Source organism: Bison bison, unplaced genomic scaffold (genome assembly GCF_000754665.1).
Source record: "Bison bison bison isolate TAMUID 2011002044 unplaced genomic scaffold, Bison_UMD1.0 scf7180017864286, whole genome shotgun sequence".
Taxonomy (NCBI): Eukaryota; Metazoa; Chordata; class Mammalia; order Artiodactyla; family Bovidae; genus Bison; species Bison bison.
In genome coordinates, this window is record NW_011494858.1 from 3,377,291 (window position 1) to 3,394,992 (window position 17,702).

The following is a 17,702-nucleotide window of genomic DNA, read 5'->3' on the forward strand; positions in this document are numbered from 1 at the left end:
TTGGTTTGAGCCATTTGAGTTATTTTAAAGCTCTTCAGGTAAAACAAAATAAATTTAAAAAATTTCATTTAGATGTTAGAAGTTAGATCACTTCCCTAAATTTAAAAGAATTGCTTTATATATTTTTTCCACCTTAGTTTCCTATATTGGGAATTCTAATTGCTCACTATTCTCTACCATTCCCAAACAATCTTTTCATCAGATGTGTGAGAATCAGAATGATTACTTTTGAGGAGTGTACCAAGAAACATCAATCAGGCAGTTAATGCTTATTAAATACCTACTGTGTACATAAACTTGAAAGTATTGACGAAAAAGAGGATTTAACCTGAATAATCTGAACAAAGCCAAGAACTCATTTATAATAGCAAGTCTCTAAAGGCAAATAGCTGAGGCAATTTTTACTTTTCAAGATGAGAGGGGGTTTTGAGCGAAGCAACACGTGTTACTAAATCAGTAAAGTAAGATTTATGCTATTTTTGCACATGAAAAGATGCTCAACATCGCTAATTATTAGAGAAATGCAAATCAAAACTATAATGAGGTATCATCTCATATTGGTCAGAATGGCCATCATCAAAAAGTCTGCAAATAATAAATGCTCAGATGGTGTGGAGGAAAGGGAACCCCCCCTCCACCCACTACATTATTGGTGGGAATGTAAATTGATATAACCACTATAGAGAACAACATGGAGATTTTTTTTTTAATTGAATAAGAGTTACCATATGACCCAGCAATCCCACTCCTGGGCATGTATCAAGAAAAGACAAAAACTCTAATTCAAAAAAGATACATGCACCCTAATGTTCCTAGAAGCACTACTTATTATACAGTAGCCAAGACAGACTAACCTGTATATCCACTGATGAATGGATAAAGATGTGATATATGTGCATGTGTGTGTGTGAGCTTAGTCATTCAGTCATGTCCAACTCTTCGAGACCTCATGGACTGTAGCCCATCAGGCTCCTCTGTCCATGGGATTCTCCAGACAAGGATACTGGAGTGAGGGGCCATTCCCTTCTCCGGGGGATCTTCCTGACCCAGGGATCGAACCTGGGTCACCTGCATTGCAGGAGGATTCTTTACCAACTGAGCCACCAGGGAAGCCCATGTGATATAATATATATATATATATATGTGTATATATATATGTGTGTGTGTGTGTGTGTGTGTGTGTGTGTGTGTATATTACTCAGTCATAAAAAAGAATAAATAATGCAATTTGCAGCAACATGGATGGACCTAGAAATTACCACACTAAGCAAGGTAAATCAGATAAAGACAAATACCATATGAAATCATTTATATGTGGAACGTAAAAAAATAATACAAATGAACTTATTTAAAAAACAGAAAGAGACTCATGGACACAGAAAACTATTTTATGGTTACCAAAGGGGAAGAGGGAGGGATAAATTAGGAGTCTGGGATTAACAGACAGACACCACAATAGACAACAAGGACTGACTGTATAGCACAGGGAATTATATTCAATATTTTATAATAACATATAATGAATGGAAAAGAATCTGAAAAAGTATATATATATATAAGTGAATCCCTTTGCCGTACACTTGAAACTAATAAAACATTGTAAATGAACCATAATTCAATTAAAATTTTTTAAAAAAATCTGTTTTGCTTGCTAACTCAGTGCCTCCGAGACACACACTGAGCTTGATTTTTCTCCTCCTTAAAAAAGAAACGATGGGGTCATCTTCAGTGCAGGATTGTTGGGAGATTGAAATACTATATAATCAAAATATGTTGCAAAGTGTAAATCACAATACAAAATGTTAGTTATTATGATTAATAAGAGCCTGTTACCTCTCAATGACAAACTACATGTAACCTTCACAGAGATTGCGGTGGAGACCCTGTGGATCACTAACGTTACTGGCACGCTCCTTAATAGTTGGAAGAAACTCTTGTCTTTTAAGCTCATGGAGAGGCAGTCAATAGGGATGGGGTTGTCAAAGCAGAAGACGAACATCCAGAGGGAGAGATTTCCCCACCTCATCCCCGCAGACCTTCCTTCCCTAATAGCTGAGTGGTGGAAGGTCTGCTGGTCTCTTGTGTTGTCCTCTTATTGGGGTCAGCAGCCTGCCACACTTGCCCAGTGTCATCATCAGAACCAACACTCGGAGGTCACAAAGACAAGGCAACTGCTGGTCATTTAGCTCAAGGCTTCACCTTGCCCTCTCTCTTCTGCTGTGTTCTGTATCCATCTAGAATCTTCCATGGCTGCTGTCCTGAGCAATATCTTTAAACCTCCTTTGCCTTGTCTGCTGCTCATTTCTCATGCACCCAGGCAAAGCAGCATCATTCTCTCCAGGAGTTCCAGCACAACAGGGCTGTTGTTCCTGCACTGCCAACGTCCAGGATATGTTGCTGTTGTTCATTGTTCAGTTGCGTCTGACTCTTTGTGACCCCATGGACTGCAGCCCCCAGGCTTCCCTGTCCTTCATTATCTCTGAGTTTGTTCAGACTTACGTCCTTTGAGTTGATGATGCCATCCAACCATCTCATCCTCTGTCACCCGCTTCTCCCCCTGCCCTCAATCTTTCTCAGCATCAGGGTCTTTTCCAATGAGTTGGCTCTTTGCATCAGGTGATCAAAGTATTGGAGCTTCAGCTTCAGCATCAGCCCTTCCAATGAATACTCTGGGTTGATTTCCTTTAGGATGGACTGGTTTGATGTCCTTGCTGTCCAAAGAATGCTATGATATGTAAGTATCTGTAATTCTTCATCTGTTGACATTCTTACTTCAGTTAGATTTCATATCACTTAATTTTCTATAAAATTCTTTCTATACAAAGGTTTGTCGTGTTCCAAGGATGAAAGAACAGAAAGAAAAAAGCAACACCACCAACAACCAAGGGGGGCTTTGAAATGCAGATTGGAAAAACCTAGGCCCTTCTCATCCTTCCCTCCCCCATGTTATAACCATTAACAAATTTTAGGTCCTCCTGAGCAGTAAACCCTGTCTTTCCTCCTGCTCCATACAGGGAGAAAGTAGTTGCATTATTTTTCCCCGACCCAATATACGTGCCTCATCCAATCAGCAAATGACCTGCAAGACCCTTATCCTGCTCCTTGTACCCTGGGTATAAGAATGCACCAAGGACCCCCATTCGATGTTGGCTCTCCTCTGAGCTGGCCTGCTCTTTTAAAACCATCTCCCACTCAATAAACTTTATTTCCCTCTCGTTCTGTCTGATGTCTGGAAATTCTTTTCCAACCCTTGCATGGACCATGACAAGGATGACCATCCACCTACCCCCAAATAACCCATGTGCTAGGTATTGTTCTCTGAATGAGGATTTATTAGCATAAATTAGTTACACAAAAAGCATTGACAGTATTCAGTCCTTAGAAGGTATTTTATTTTATTATATCAGAGAACTCACAGAACTCTCCTATAATGTGCTCCTTTGTGTCTCCTTGCACGTTTGAGCTTCCCACTCTCATCCAATTTACTGGAAAAGATCACATGGTTATAGGCAAAAGAGAGGATGAGCTGGTTAGATAGCATCACGGACTCAATGGACGTGAGTCTGAGCAAACTCCGGGAGACAGCGAAGGACAGGGAAGCCTGGCAGGCTGCAGTCCATGGGGTCGCAAAGAGTCAGACACGACTTAGTGACCAAACAACAACAAAGGGAAAAGAGGTCAGAACCCAAGCCTGCACCTTACTTTGTTCGAGGGCCTGGTTGGGTTCTGCCCAGAACTGCCCTGTGACCTTGAGGGTTCTGTTAGCAATCCATGCCCTGTGGTGACTCCTTTCCAGCCTCTGGTCTGATTGTCAACCTCTCACTAGTTCCCTTAGGTTATGCAAATGTCAGATGGCCTGACAAGATGGCAATGAACAAATTGATATATTTTCAAATACCAAGCGTGGAAGAGGGTTTCACTTGTGCTCATTAATACCATTAGTTGCAATCACTCTCTGTCAAAAGGTCAGAGCTACATAGACGTATATGTGGAGCATCTCTATGGAGCACATTCTTTAAGGTGAAAACTTCAACTGTGCCAGTCCAACTGATAGGTAGTATTTGGGTGGAAAGAAGAGTCCTCCAATTTATAATGGGCATGCTCATAAGCAAAGCTTTATTCAAATCTACATAAGAAAAATCCAAACCTACCCTAAAAATCTTACCATTTCTGAGCGGTGTTGTGTAGAAAAACATAAATAGTAGAACATCTTCTAAACTTTATTACATAATAATAATTGCCAGCGTTTTTAGGAATTTATATGTCAGATACTTCGTAAGCACTTTACAAGTATTATCTCTTTACATGTGAGGGATTTTACATAGATTAAGGGAAGATGACATGGTGGTTGAATCCAACTAACTACAGCACTCTCTCTCATTAACTGTACGCCCTTGGGGAGATTACTTAACCTCCCTGGACTTAATTTCTTCATCTGTAAAATAAAGAGGATTATAGTGCCTGACTCATGGGGTTGTTGTGAGGATTAAAAGAAGGGTAATAAGTACTTACATACATATTCGGTGATTTCTATGTGCCCCGTATTATTTTCTAAATGAGGATTAATTAACTTAAAACTTAAATGAGTTAAACAAAAAGCATTTAGAACAGTATCTGGTACTTAGAAAGTGTTCTATTATATCAGAATTCACAGAACTCTCATATAATGTGCTCTTTTGTGTCTTCTTGTATGTTGGGGTTTCCCACTGTACTCCAACCTACTGAAAAGAATTACACGGTCAAATGACTGTTCCCTCCTCAACCCCTTTGGCTGGCAGTTATTGCCAAAGTGCTCCTTACAGCCAGGTTACTGTGCGTTCCTTTCAGCAATACCCTCTCCTCCTCCGGCCTCTTTGTTGTCAAGACAACACTCCATCTCCTCCGCCTTCTTTTCCTGCATTTTCCCAGAGTCATAAGGCTTTGGAAGAAATTAAAAATAACTTCTCGAAAAATGTGGAGTCTCTGATGCCAGAATTACCAGCTTCTACTTTCACCCGAAGATGAACCTGGATACACTGCCAAGAGAAAACAAATCCACCCAAACGGGGCAAAGGCAGAAGAATAATAGTGTACCCAAATCAGAGATTCAAGTGGAAGCCTCCTTTCACAGTGATAAAAGGAACTGGCTTTAACCTTTCCAAATAAGCTTTAATTATGTATTTAAAAAATTCTTGGATGTTGGAAAGAAAAAAAAAATCACTATTTGTTAATATCAAGAACAAAAAGATTTTAATGAAAGAAAAAATTTCATGAATATGAAGCTCCCACCTTAGTTATCTTATACCGTGATGAATCCCATATTGCGAAAACATAGATGATGTAGCGACACTTGCTTCCAACAGGATGATTTATGCAGGTTAACCTTGTTAGGAAAACTTGCATATTATAAAATAAGCTGTTTCCTTGGCCACAATAATCTTGATATAATGTTGCAGAGAGGAACTGAGACTTTTTGGGGAGGCTTAAGAAATAAGTCAGATGTTCTCTACCTGACTTACTGTAAAGACAGACCCCTGACATATCACTCAGGTAGACTCCTTTTCTAGTTCCAGTTACACTTCCACAGCTCAGAATTTCTTTCATCCTTGTTCTGGATTATAGCATTAACTTTTTCATTTACTTCCATCCATTAAGTATAGCTTCCCTCTAGTCTATTTTCTATGCTGCTGTCCGTATGAATTTCCTCAAATACATAGGGCTTCTCAGATTATTTAGGACAAAACAGTCTAAATTCCATAGAAGAGATAACACTCAGCAGAGGTGAAGACTTAGCATGGTCTAACAGGTTGCCTCTGGCCTGGCATCCCAGATTGACTCTTACTGGTGATGCATTTTTCTCATCAATAAAGAGGACAGTATTTGCTTCATAAATTGTAAGAAAAAAAATAAAATAATGCATGAAAAGTGCTTGGCCACTAGATGCCCAGTACATGGTTCTTGTGATTTTGATGATGATGTGGTGATAACGATGGTGATGGTGGTGGTTGTGATGATGATCTGGTCCCTGAACATCTTTGACTTCTAGTCTCATTACATCTTCATGACTAGTTTACATTTCCAGAGATTTCTGATTTTCACTTCTCTCTGATTTGTCTATACTGTTCTCTCTATAAATTCTCCTTCCCCCAACCTTCTATTTAAGGCATATTATTTAAAAAATTATTTTAAAAGTTTATCCTAGTGCTTCCATCTTCACATAGTATTTTCTCACTCCTCCTCCATAATATATGTTCTGTACATATGACTCCTAACTGTATTTCAAGGAAACTCTACATCTAGGGACTCTGGACAGCCATTATCTTTTCAATGTCAAGTACAGTGTCTGATTTTAAAATAATAGAAAAAATACACTGGTTTCTTCCCTCAGTTTCTGGCATGGAGCTCCTAAAATCCTTATAATTTCCTAAGTGATAAGAATACTAGGCACATCTTTCATTCTAATATATGGTTTTGTTCCTGGTTCTGATATCAAGCTCCTAACTACTTTGGAATTTTCTGCGTGATCAGAGTTTTGCTTTAATGAAGTGATGCTTGGTGGATTCCTGTGTAGCTTTGGGGTGGAGGCTGGTCACCAGAAAGGTTAGAAGCTTGAAACTTTTACCCCACTCCTATCCTCCAGGTGATGGTAGAAAGCAAAGAGGAACTAAACAGCCTCTTGATAAGGGTAGAAGAGGAGAGTGAAAAAGCTGCCTTAAAACTCAACATTCAAAAAATGAAGATCATGGCATCCGGTCCCATCACTTCATGGCAAATAGATGGGGAAAAAGTGGAAACAGTGACAGTTTTATTTTCTTGGGCTACAAAATCACTGCACATGGTGACTGCAGCCATAATATTAAAAGACGCTTGCTCCTTGGAAGAACAGCTATGACAAACCTAGACAGCATATTAAAAAGTGGAGATATCACTTTGCTGACAAAGGTCTGTATAGTCAAAGCTGTGGTTTTTCCAGTAAGCATGTACGGATGTGAGAGTTGGACCATTAAAGAAGGCTGAGCACCAAAGAATTGATGCTTTCAAACTGTGGTGCTGGAGAAGACTCTTGAGAGTCTCTTGGGCTGCAAGGAGATCAAACCAGTTAATCCTAAAGAAAATCAACCCTGGATATTATTGGAAGTACTGACGCTGAAGCAGAAGCTTCAATACTTTGGCCACCTGATGAGAAGAGCTGACTCATTGGAAAAGACCCTGATGTTGGGAAAGATTGAGGGCAGGAGGAGAAGTGGGTGACAGAGGATGAGATGGTTAGATGGCATCATTGACACAATGGATATGAGTTTGAGCAAACTTCAGGAGGTAGTGAAGGATGGGTGAGCCTAGCATGTTGAGGTCCATGGGGTCACAGAGAGTCAGACACGACTTAGTGTCTGAACAACAATCCTCCAGGAGAGGAACTGGAAATTGAGTTAATGATTGAGCATGTCTACATGATGAAGCTTCCATAAAAACCCCCCAACTATGGGGCTTGGTCTGGGGTGGTTAACACCTCCATGTGCTAGGAGGATGTGCCTGTGCTTGGGACTCTTGGAGTTCACCCATGCATCTCTTTGTCTGGTTGTCCATCTATATCCTTTATCTTATTCTTTATTATACAATAAAGTGGTAAACGTAAGTGTTTTCCTGAGTGCTCTGAGTGGTACTAGCAAATGATTGAGCTGAGGAGGTGGTCGTGGGAAACTCCCATTTGTAGCTGGTATGTCAGAAGCACAGGTGACAACCTGTACTTGCAACTGGCATGTGAAGTCGAGGTGGGAGCGCTGTGTGAGACTGAGCCCTTAACCTGACGGCCCCGACACTGACTCCAGGCAGTCAGAATTGCTTGGTGCAGCAAGTCCATACATTTGGTATCAGCCTGTAACAGGGAACTACACATCTACCTCCATATTAGATCTGTTCCTTTGGCTTTTGTGCTTTGTTGACCTGTGCTTGTCAAGCTGGTTCTGTACCTTTTGTAAAATAACGCTGCCGATAGCCTGAAATATACAGCATAGCCTGTTCTCAAGGATCTGACCTTTAAAAGTCCATTCATACAGAGATAAAAAGTTTAAAACAGAATAGCATTTGTTTTATTGTAGGTTTACAGGAATATCGTGACTTGACCTACATGTACAGTTGCAAGAACAAAGGATTCCAACACCAAGAAGTTTGCAACCATCAACTCATCCCTCCCTGGACTTTAAAAGTGCTTTGCTGAAACGCTTTGAGGATCTTGGGTTTCTTTGGGAGCACAAACCCTTGTGCACAAACCTAGTCTCCTTGCATGGTCCTGCAGTAAACCTTTCTTTGCTTCAAACTCTGATGTTTTGGTTTGTTGGGCCTCATCGTGTGTCATGCACACAAACCTGCAGTCTGTAAAAAGTGTTGTGAGTACAGTAGTATTGTGAGAATAAGGGGAAACTGCATTTTTCTTACACTGACACATATAAATTCAACCTGAGTGCTTTTTTTTTATAAATGAGAAAGTGAATGAACATTAGAAATCTCAAGTGAGCAAGGCTATAGAACATATCAGACCAAGACTTTTAAAGAAAACTTTGGACTTACAGGTTCCAGAATCAAAGGATCTCCCAGTTTAGTATTTCTTTGAATGGGACTGAAATTTCATAAAGAAAATTCACCTTTTTGTCACCCTCATTCATCAGATATGCTTGAAATGAATCCTCACATTAAATTAAATAATTACATAAAGAGCCTCACAGATGTGTTGTGCTTAATTTTAGAGCTGCACTGTCCAATAGGAAAGCACTTGTCAAATGTGACTATTATATAATTTAAATTACTTAGCATTAAATAAAATTAGAAATACTGTTCCTTAGTCAAACTAGTCTTATTTTGAGTGCTCAGCAGCCATGTGTGACTATCAGTTACTGTACAGGATGGTGCAGACAGAACCTTTCTAACACCACAGAAGTTTCCATTGAATAACACTCTTCTAGATTTCTGCTATCTCCACTATACCTAAATGCTAGGTTACAGTCAATACCAATTATCCTCTGTCAATCTTATATAAGCAGAATTTTCTTTTGAATGAAATTCAAATAATAATGCTTGGGAAGTATATTCAATTCAAAATATTATACTGATTTCTATCAAAGCCAAGCCATTTCAGATTTCACCATCTGGCACTTTCTTAGAGTGCAACTATAAAAATGTGCCCTCATTCTCCCATTTGATAGGGGACTTTTAATTCAAAACATCAGTTGTGAAGATAGATACAGATATGTGGGTAAAGGAATTCAAAAACTCTCCCACTCTAACACTAGCATTTGAATAATGCCTTATATTCATACCCTTAGATTATCTCAGCTAGTCCACAGCAGAACCCAGGCATTCTGATTCTTAAGCCAAGATCCTTTCTCTCCACCATGCTGCTTATACATGTTCTAACTACAAACTGGAGCAATGGGGCACATATGGCTCTAGGTAAGCCATATTTATGCCTTCTTACAGCTTTAGAAGTATCAGAGCAGACATAAGCTGGTCTGTCTGTCACGTTTCTCAAATTTTTTTTTTTCAGAATGACTATCCTTGTCTACACTTACAAACATCACAACAATGAAAAACTCTGTATGTATGTTTATTTTGTTACAATATTTTAAATTGTTGGGTACAATTTTTAAAGCCTTTGCTATACATTTCCAGGTTGACCCCCTCCCCCACAATGTATCAATTTATGCTGTCAGTAGCAGAACATTGGATATTATTACTCTCTCTCCTCCTTTTGCTTCTTTTTTAAAAAAAAATTGCTAAAGATTAAAATATTAGTTTATTTAATTTGTAAGTATTTAAAAAATAATAGCGAATATAACACCAAAGATGTGATCCATGAAAGAAATAATTGATATGTTGGACTTGATTAAAATTAAAAGTGTTGCTCTGTGAAAGACAATATCAAAAGAACTAGAAGACAAACCAGATACTGAAAGACAATATTTGCAAAAGACACATCTGATAAAGGATTGCTATGCAAAATACACCTAATGACCTAAACGGACATCTCACCAAAAAAGATATACAGATGGCAAACAGGCATATGGAAAATGTCCACATCATATGTCATCAGGCAAATGCAAATTAAAACAATAATGAGATACCACCACACATCGAATAGAATGGCCAGAGACAGAACCCTGAGAACACCAAATGCTGGTGATGAGGAACAACAGGACTCCTCATTTCTTGTTTGTAGTAATTCAAGATGGTAAAGTTACTCTGAAAGTGGTTTCTCACAAAATGAAACATACTCTTAGCATATGTTCCAGTAATTGCACTCCTTGTTATTCACCCAAAAAAAGCTGAAAACTTCTGTCCACACAAAACCCTGCACATAAATGTTTAGAGAAGCTTTATTTGTAATTGTCGAAACTTGGAAGCAACCAAAATGTCCTTTAGTAGGTGAATGGATAAATAAACTGTGGTACATCCAAACAAATGTAATGTTACTCAGTGCTAAAAAGAAATGAGCTATCAAGACATGAAAAGACATGGAGGAAACTTAAATGCATATAGGAAGTGAAAGAAACCAATCTGAAAAAGCTATATACTGTATGATTCTAACTAAATGATATTCTGGAAAAGGCAAAATTATGGAACAATAAAAAGTTCAATGGTTTCCAAGATAAAGTGGGGGTGAGGAGGGGTGTGTGTGGAGGGAAAGAAGAGATAAACAGGCAGAAAGTGAAAGTGAAAGTGAAGTCGCTCAGTTGTGTCCGACTCTTTGCGACCCCATGGACAGAACACAGAGGATATTTAGGGCAGTGAAATATCCTGTATGATATTATAACAATGGAAATATATATATATATTTATCATTATACCTTTGTCCAAACCCATAGAATCCTAGAATTCACCAAAAGTAAATCCTAAGGTAAACTATGAACTTTGGGTGATTATTATGTGTCAATGTAGGTTGATCTTTGATAAAAAAGTTTGTACCATTCTCTTGTTCAGTGTTGATAATGAGGGAGCTAATGCAGACGTAGGGATGGGAAGTGAATGGGAAATCTCCGTACCTCCTGTTTAAACCTGTTGCAAACCTAAAACTGCACTGAAAATAAAGTAATAAAATAAGTGCTGTTCTCTTTCTTATTAATTTATGAGACCTTATTACATATTATAAATGCTCATCTTCTTTTCTTTCGTGTGTGCTGCAAATATTGATTCTAGTTTGCTTTTTATCTTTTAATTTTGTTTATAGTATTTTCCAGAAGTAATAAGTTTCTATACAACCATTTCTTTATGATTTCTGCCTTTGAAGGCATATTGTGCTATCTCAAGTTCCGTATTTTCTTTCGCTTCTTTGATGCAGCCATGTTTTATACTGGAATCATCAATTTATCTGCTATTTTTTTTTATATGAGGGTACACAGAAGAAAGTGCTTCTTGGGAGTACAATTTTTCCCCAAACAAACCCAAATTAGTAAGTTTTAGATGTAAAATACCATTGTTATTTAAATAAATAATTTAAAAATTTAAAATATAAGTAAAATATTAAAATGATGTCAATAGTGAACATTTTATCATGTAAATACCAGGTAGAGGGGAATTATATAACAATAATATCACTCTAAAATGTATCAAGGTAATATTATCATGAAAGTGAAACTAGCTGATTGTACCTGTTTATATACCAAAAATGTAACAAATTGTTTGTTCCTAGCAATGCATTTACTCTTTTCCTATCAGATACTGGCCCACACACTGTATAATTTTTGGGGAGTTTAATCATTACTGATGAAAACATCTATTGCTTGTTGAACAAAGTTAACATCCTTTATAATAAGCTCTGAGAAGACCATAACAGGCACATTTATTGTTAGTGATTTGTAAATGCGATTAATGGAATTAATGAAAGTTGGGAGGAAATATCTGAAAATCATACCACTTACTAGAAATTTTCCATTTCTTTCTAAAAACATTGGCCTTTGACTACATAGCTCAGAGCTTTCTAATGAAGTCTATCTTTCTCTCTGAATTAATCATTATTGCCATTATAATCACTATCATTATCATGATTGTGATACCATTACTTTTTTTTTATTTGAAATATTTAAGAATATTTTTAAAGTCTAATTCTTTTCATACAAAAAAATTACATAGTTGTCAATTATAAAACCCACTTTGATGAAGTCACAGGTTTAAATATAGCAACTCCTAAAAGTGGAATATCTAGCTGATATTGAATCATCATTCATTGGCTTTATCTTCATCTATTTCAGAGATTTTGTCTTAGGGACCAAAAATTATCATTACTTTTATTGAAGAGGCTATAATAGTCAATATGATTCTTCTTTATCATGATTCTGTTGAACATCTATCTCTTTAATAGAGGTAAATGTTTGTAGATAATTAGCTATTTGTCTGAGAGGCTAGGGAACTCTAGAAATTAGAGGTTAAATGTTGAAATGCTCCCAATCATTCAAAATTAACAGTAAAGCATGATTTAAACATGGGTTGACACAAATGATCAAAACATCTGCAAAATTTCTAACTTAAAGCAAGAACATCAAAAGTCATTTTGCTCCTTAAGAATATGAGTATTCCCTACAGCCATTATAAAAAACAGTGTGGAGGCTTCTATAAATACAGAAAATAGAGCTACCATGTGATCCAGCAGTCCCTCTTCTGAGAATATACCCCAAAGAAAGTAAACCAGTAATGGAAAAGATATCTGTGTTCCCATGTTCATTGTAGCATTATTCGTGATAACCAAGACATGGAAACAAATGTATGTCAACAGATGACTGGAAAATGAAATTGTGATGTATACATAAAGGAGTACTATTCAGCCTTAAAAAAGAGTAAGATCCTGACATTCGCAACAAAACAGATGAATGCAGAAGACATTACGCTAATGAAAAAAGCCAGACCCAGAAGGAAAACTACCGTATGATCTCACTTATAATGTGGACTCTAAACAAGGTAAATATATGGAAGCAGATATTAGAATGGTGGCTACCAACCACTGTTGGGTGGGGGAAACAGGAGATGTTAGTCAAAGGGTACAAAGTTGCACGTATATAGGATGAACTAGTCTAGAGATCTAATGTATGGCCTGGTGACTAGAGTTAATAATTCTCTATATTGTGTAACACAAATTTGCCAAGAGAGTAGATTTCAGGAACTCTCATCACACATACAAAATGGTAACTATTTGAGCAGAAGATATGTTAATTAGCTTGACTGTAGTAATCATTTCATTACATACATGTATATCAAGTCATCATGTTGTATACCTTAAATACATACAATTCTTAGTAAATATTTAAAAGAAGTTTCCATCTTATGGACCTCTCAGTTACAATGACTTTAAAAATGGACATGTACACATGGCTTAGTGCCAAGTGTATAAAAATCACAAAAAAATGGGTAATTTTTACACACTTCTAGCTCTAATGTATAAGCTAGCTGATATCTTAGCCCAAAACAGGAAGAACTGAAATATATCCAATTAGAGGAATTTGTTTTCATTTCAGTTAATAGAAAGAAACTATCCATGCCTTACCAAGGACTTGAAACATGGAATAGTGGAATGATAGTACTTTTTGCTAATTTCACCTCATTCCCACTATACTGTCTATCTTCCTTTTTATATAAAGGTTTAACCTATACTGAAGGAAAGAAGAAAGCTTGATTAAGAGATCATTCACACTTTTACCTTTATCTTTTGTCTATTTTTCTTTTCTTATGTTTTCTGTCTCTCTCTCTCTCCCCCTCTTTCTATCTCAGATATTGCCAGTATTGAGAATTTCACGCTTTAAAATATTTTACCAGGTACCATCTTTCACCAACTCTTAGTAATTTCCTATTTTTAAGTAATAACAACTGAGGCTTGTGAAAATATTTTGGAGGACATGCTCATAGCTTGTTTTGTATTCAAAGCAACTAAGGGAAAAAGGAAAGAAAGAATTCAGATTCAAGCTTGGACATTGTAAAAATGTTACAAATGTGCTATTATAATGCTTTTGATATTTGTTATCATGGAAATAGTTCCCCTTATTTGCAATCATGGCAAAAAAATTGTTTTGAATAATTATGACTTCTTGCTCAAATTTAGAAGATGGCCTGAATGGATGAAAACTAGAAAGACTTAGAAAAAAAAAAAAAAAAGAAAATAGCAATGAAAATCACAGAACATAAACAAATTTTAAAAAATCTAAGTGTTCCTTTTTAAAGAAAGGGTGGTATAAGAGTAACCTTGGCATAATTTATTGGCTTTTATCCCAATCAGCACCAATTAGTGGCAATCAATTGCTTTTAGCTATGAAAGTATTTTTTAAAACCTCTTCTATATGAAAACACTCCAGTGAATATCCCTGAGTAATACTGGGTTCTGCTAGTTTTAGCAGGGTTTTGTCTCTGAAGCTGCCAAGACAACTTTGTTCTAAGAGGAGATAAGTTGGCTAGGTTAGCCCTTAACTAAAAAAATGAAAGTAAATCTTAATGTCTTATGAAAAAGCTAAACATCAAACAACTGCAGAAACAAGAAATCAAACAAATCATAAATTTTCTTCTTTAGCTTGCTCCGCACATATCCAAGCCTCCCTCTTTGAAGCAAGCTGCTTGGATGATACGTAAACAACGCAAGGAGGAGGCGCCCATGCTCTGGGAATTGATGCTTCACGGAGCCACACTGAAGTGTTTACATTCTGCTTTTACCAGCCTCTAAGTAAAGAGTGCATTTTCTACTCCCTGTAATATATTTACTTCTATTTTTAAATCCTCTAAGGTGCATATGACCACCGTGTCTGAAAGAACAGAATATTAATGGATATAAAATATGATGTAAAAATTATAGATAAAACCGAACTCTTCATGATGAATGAGGCTGGTAGTAATAGGACGAAAGAGGAATAGAAGTCCAGACAGAATAAATATAGTGAATAACAGGCTGGAGAACTTGGTCCTAGGGCTCCGTTAGTATAAGAGACAAGCAGCTCTGGGCTAATGCCACTAATAAGGTGTCCACTAAGAAAAGTGGACCATTTTCAAAGAAGGAAACACTTTACTCTGGTTTACATTGATCTGAAGACGCTAATTGCATTCTTATTACTTCCTTTCTAGTTTTCTTTCTTTTACTTGCACATACACGCTCACTCACACTACCAAAGAACTATAAAAATTCACAACATTCCAAACTTTCAAATTAAAAACAGACGCGATCAGAGGTGGGGGGAGTTGGGGTAGGGGAGACGGGAGAAATTTGCCCTGTGTCCATGTCGGGATGGGGACGGGGGTGACAGTGAAATTCCACCCGGCAAGTTCTGCCACTGCAACAGAAGAAGTAAGAGGTCAGTTTCATAGATTCAATTAAACCTTACCTGGTTTTGTAGTTAAATGCAGCAGCATGCCCCTAATTCTTCCTCTAAAGTATTACATATGCTGAAAGCTATAGTATTTGACCTTACACACTTCCACAGAAGAAACTCCTAAGTAACCTTCAACTTCAATAAAACGCTGTGTTCATTCTTCCCCTTGTGCTCAACGCACAGCAATCTAATACACCTCATCATGTGGTCCGTTACCATGGCAGCGATGAATCCAGCTGCTGAAATACAAAAGACTGACAAAAAGTTGCTTTTTCCCCCTCCACCCACCCTGACAAAGTCAGATTTTTTTTTTCCTGTATGACAAGTCTAATTTGAATATCTTTCTGTTGCTGACTCAACTTCATGGACAAGGAGAAAAGGAAAAGAAAAACGAGTAAAAAGATGCAAGAAAAAAAGAGCTCCCAGAAAATGTAAACCAACTAATGAAATACCTATATGCATTTTTAAGATGCCGTTAATCCCTTGAAAGACTGATGATTATCTACTACTTCTGCCGACCAAATACTTTGAAATGTCAGTTACTAACTCAATAGGAAATGCAGCATTAATCTCACAGCATCTTTTAAAATATTTTAAAAAATACATGAAATGATTCAGTAAAACAGATGCTGAGAAATACTACATTAGTCTACGAAGGGCTAGTCTCAAAGTATTTTCCTAGGGGAAACTCCTAATTACAGCTCAGAGGTGGGAGGTAACATTCTTCATTTTCTTTTCATCAAGACCCTGTGTTTATCCGTTATTTAAACAGATTAGATTTCAGTTCTATTTAAAATGCTCATAGATTTGGATCTAGGGTGGTGGAGCCTACTAGAATTACGCAAACCGTATCTGGGGGCTCTATATTAAGATAGGGGGTTGGCACAATATCAACTCTGAGCAATCCAGGGATCTCCCTCCCCCAAACCAATGGTTACATAATTAAGATTGAAGGAATCACCTTCGCTTTCTTCCCAGTACTTTAAGGAAGGCTGACAGGAGGAGTCCTGAGTGACTGGGGCTTCACCTCATTTCAGCTGTGGTTCCTCCCACCCACCACAGGGCTCTGAGCTCCCGCCAGCGACTGCTTTGTCCCTCAGGCCTTGCATTGCCACCCTGCTGCTTCCATGGCCTTGCTTACTGCCCATGTTTAGCTCATATTTCATAATACTGTGTTTACATGGCTAACTTCTCTTTTTAGATATGGACTCTCCTAGGAAAGGGAGCTGTGTCTTTTTCATGTTTCTACGCCAGTCATCAGCTTTGGCACAATGGACGGCTCAGGGACAATTTATTTTCTGTTTTTTTTTTTTCCACAAATTTTATGGTGCAGTTTTTATTTATTAAGAGAAAAATTTTCATGAAAAGTAGTTAATAGACATTGTTGTCTAGGTTCAGATGTGAACCTCATTCTGTAATCTCTCACGTTGTTTTATATATATACCCACGAATCCTGATCTTTTTTTTTTTTTGTCGTGGTATATTTCTTTTCTTTTTTTAAATTTTATTTTATTTTTAAACTTTACAATATTGTACTTGTTTTGCCAAATATCGAAATGAATCTGCCACAGGTATACATGTGTTCCCCATCCTGAACCCTCCTCCCTCCTCCCTCCCCATACCATCCCTCTGGGTCATCCCAGTGCACCAGCCCCAAGCATCCAGTATCGTCCATCGAACAAATTAAAATACAGTTGATTTACAATATTGTGTTAGTTTCTGGTGTATAGCAAAAATGATTCAGCTACACACACACACACACACACACACTCTCTTTCCCATTATGGTTTATTGAAGGATATTGAACCTGGTTCCTTGTGCTGTACAGTAGGACTTTGTTGTTTACATATTTTATATGTCGTAGTTTGTAGTTGCTAATCTCAAGCCCCTAATTTATCCCTCCCCCAGCTCGGGCACCCACACTGCTTTCTGTGTCTGTGAGGCTGTTTCTGTTCTGTCAGTAAGTTCAATTGTGTCATATTTTAGATTCCACATGTAAGTGATATCATATGGTGTTTGTCTTTCTCTTTCTGACTTATTTCACTTAGTGTCACAACCTCTAGGCCCATCCAGGCTGCTGCAAATGGCATTATTTCCTCCCTTTTTATGGTTCCATTGTATATACACAGCGTCTTCTTTATCCATTCATCTATGGACATTAGTTTTTTCCATGTTCTGGCTATTGTAAACAGCTGCTGCTATGAACACTGGGGTGCATGTATCTTTTCAAGTTAGTTTTCTTCAGATATACGCCCAGGAGAAGGATTGCTGGATTATATGGCAACTCTACCTTTAATATTTTAAGGAATCCCTATACTGTTCTTGATAGTGGCTGCAACAATTTACATTTCCACCAACAGCGTACGAGGGTTTCCTTTTTTCCACACCCTCTCC

General features: G+C 37.5%; 1 protein-coding gene across 11 annotated transcripts in view; it reads right to left on the reverse strand.

The window, feature by feature from the left end:
• Positions 1 to 17,702, reverse strand: part of DTNA (dystrobrevin, alpha) — a 322,724-nt gene that overhangs the window by 204,190 nt on the left and 100,832 nt on the right. The window contains exon 1 of one of the 11 annotated variants that reach the window (XM_010849766.1): positions 15,321 to 16,767. The exons of the other annotated variants lie outside the window; for them this stretch is intronic. The gene's annotated coding sequence lies outside the window, so the exon portion shown is untranslated. Of the gene's footprint in view, positions 1 to 15,320; positions 16,768 to 17,702 lie in introns of those variants that run through there. 11 annotated transcript variants of the gene reach the window in all.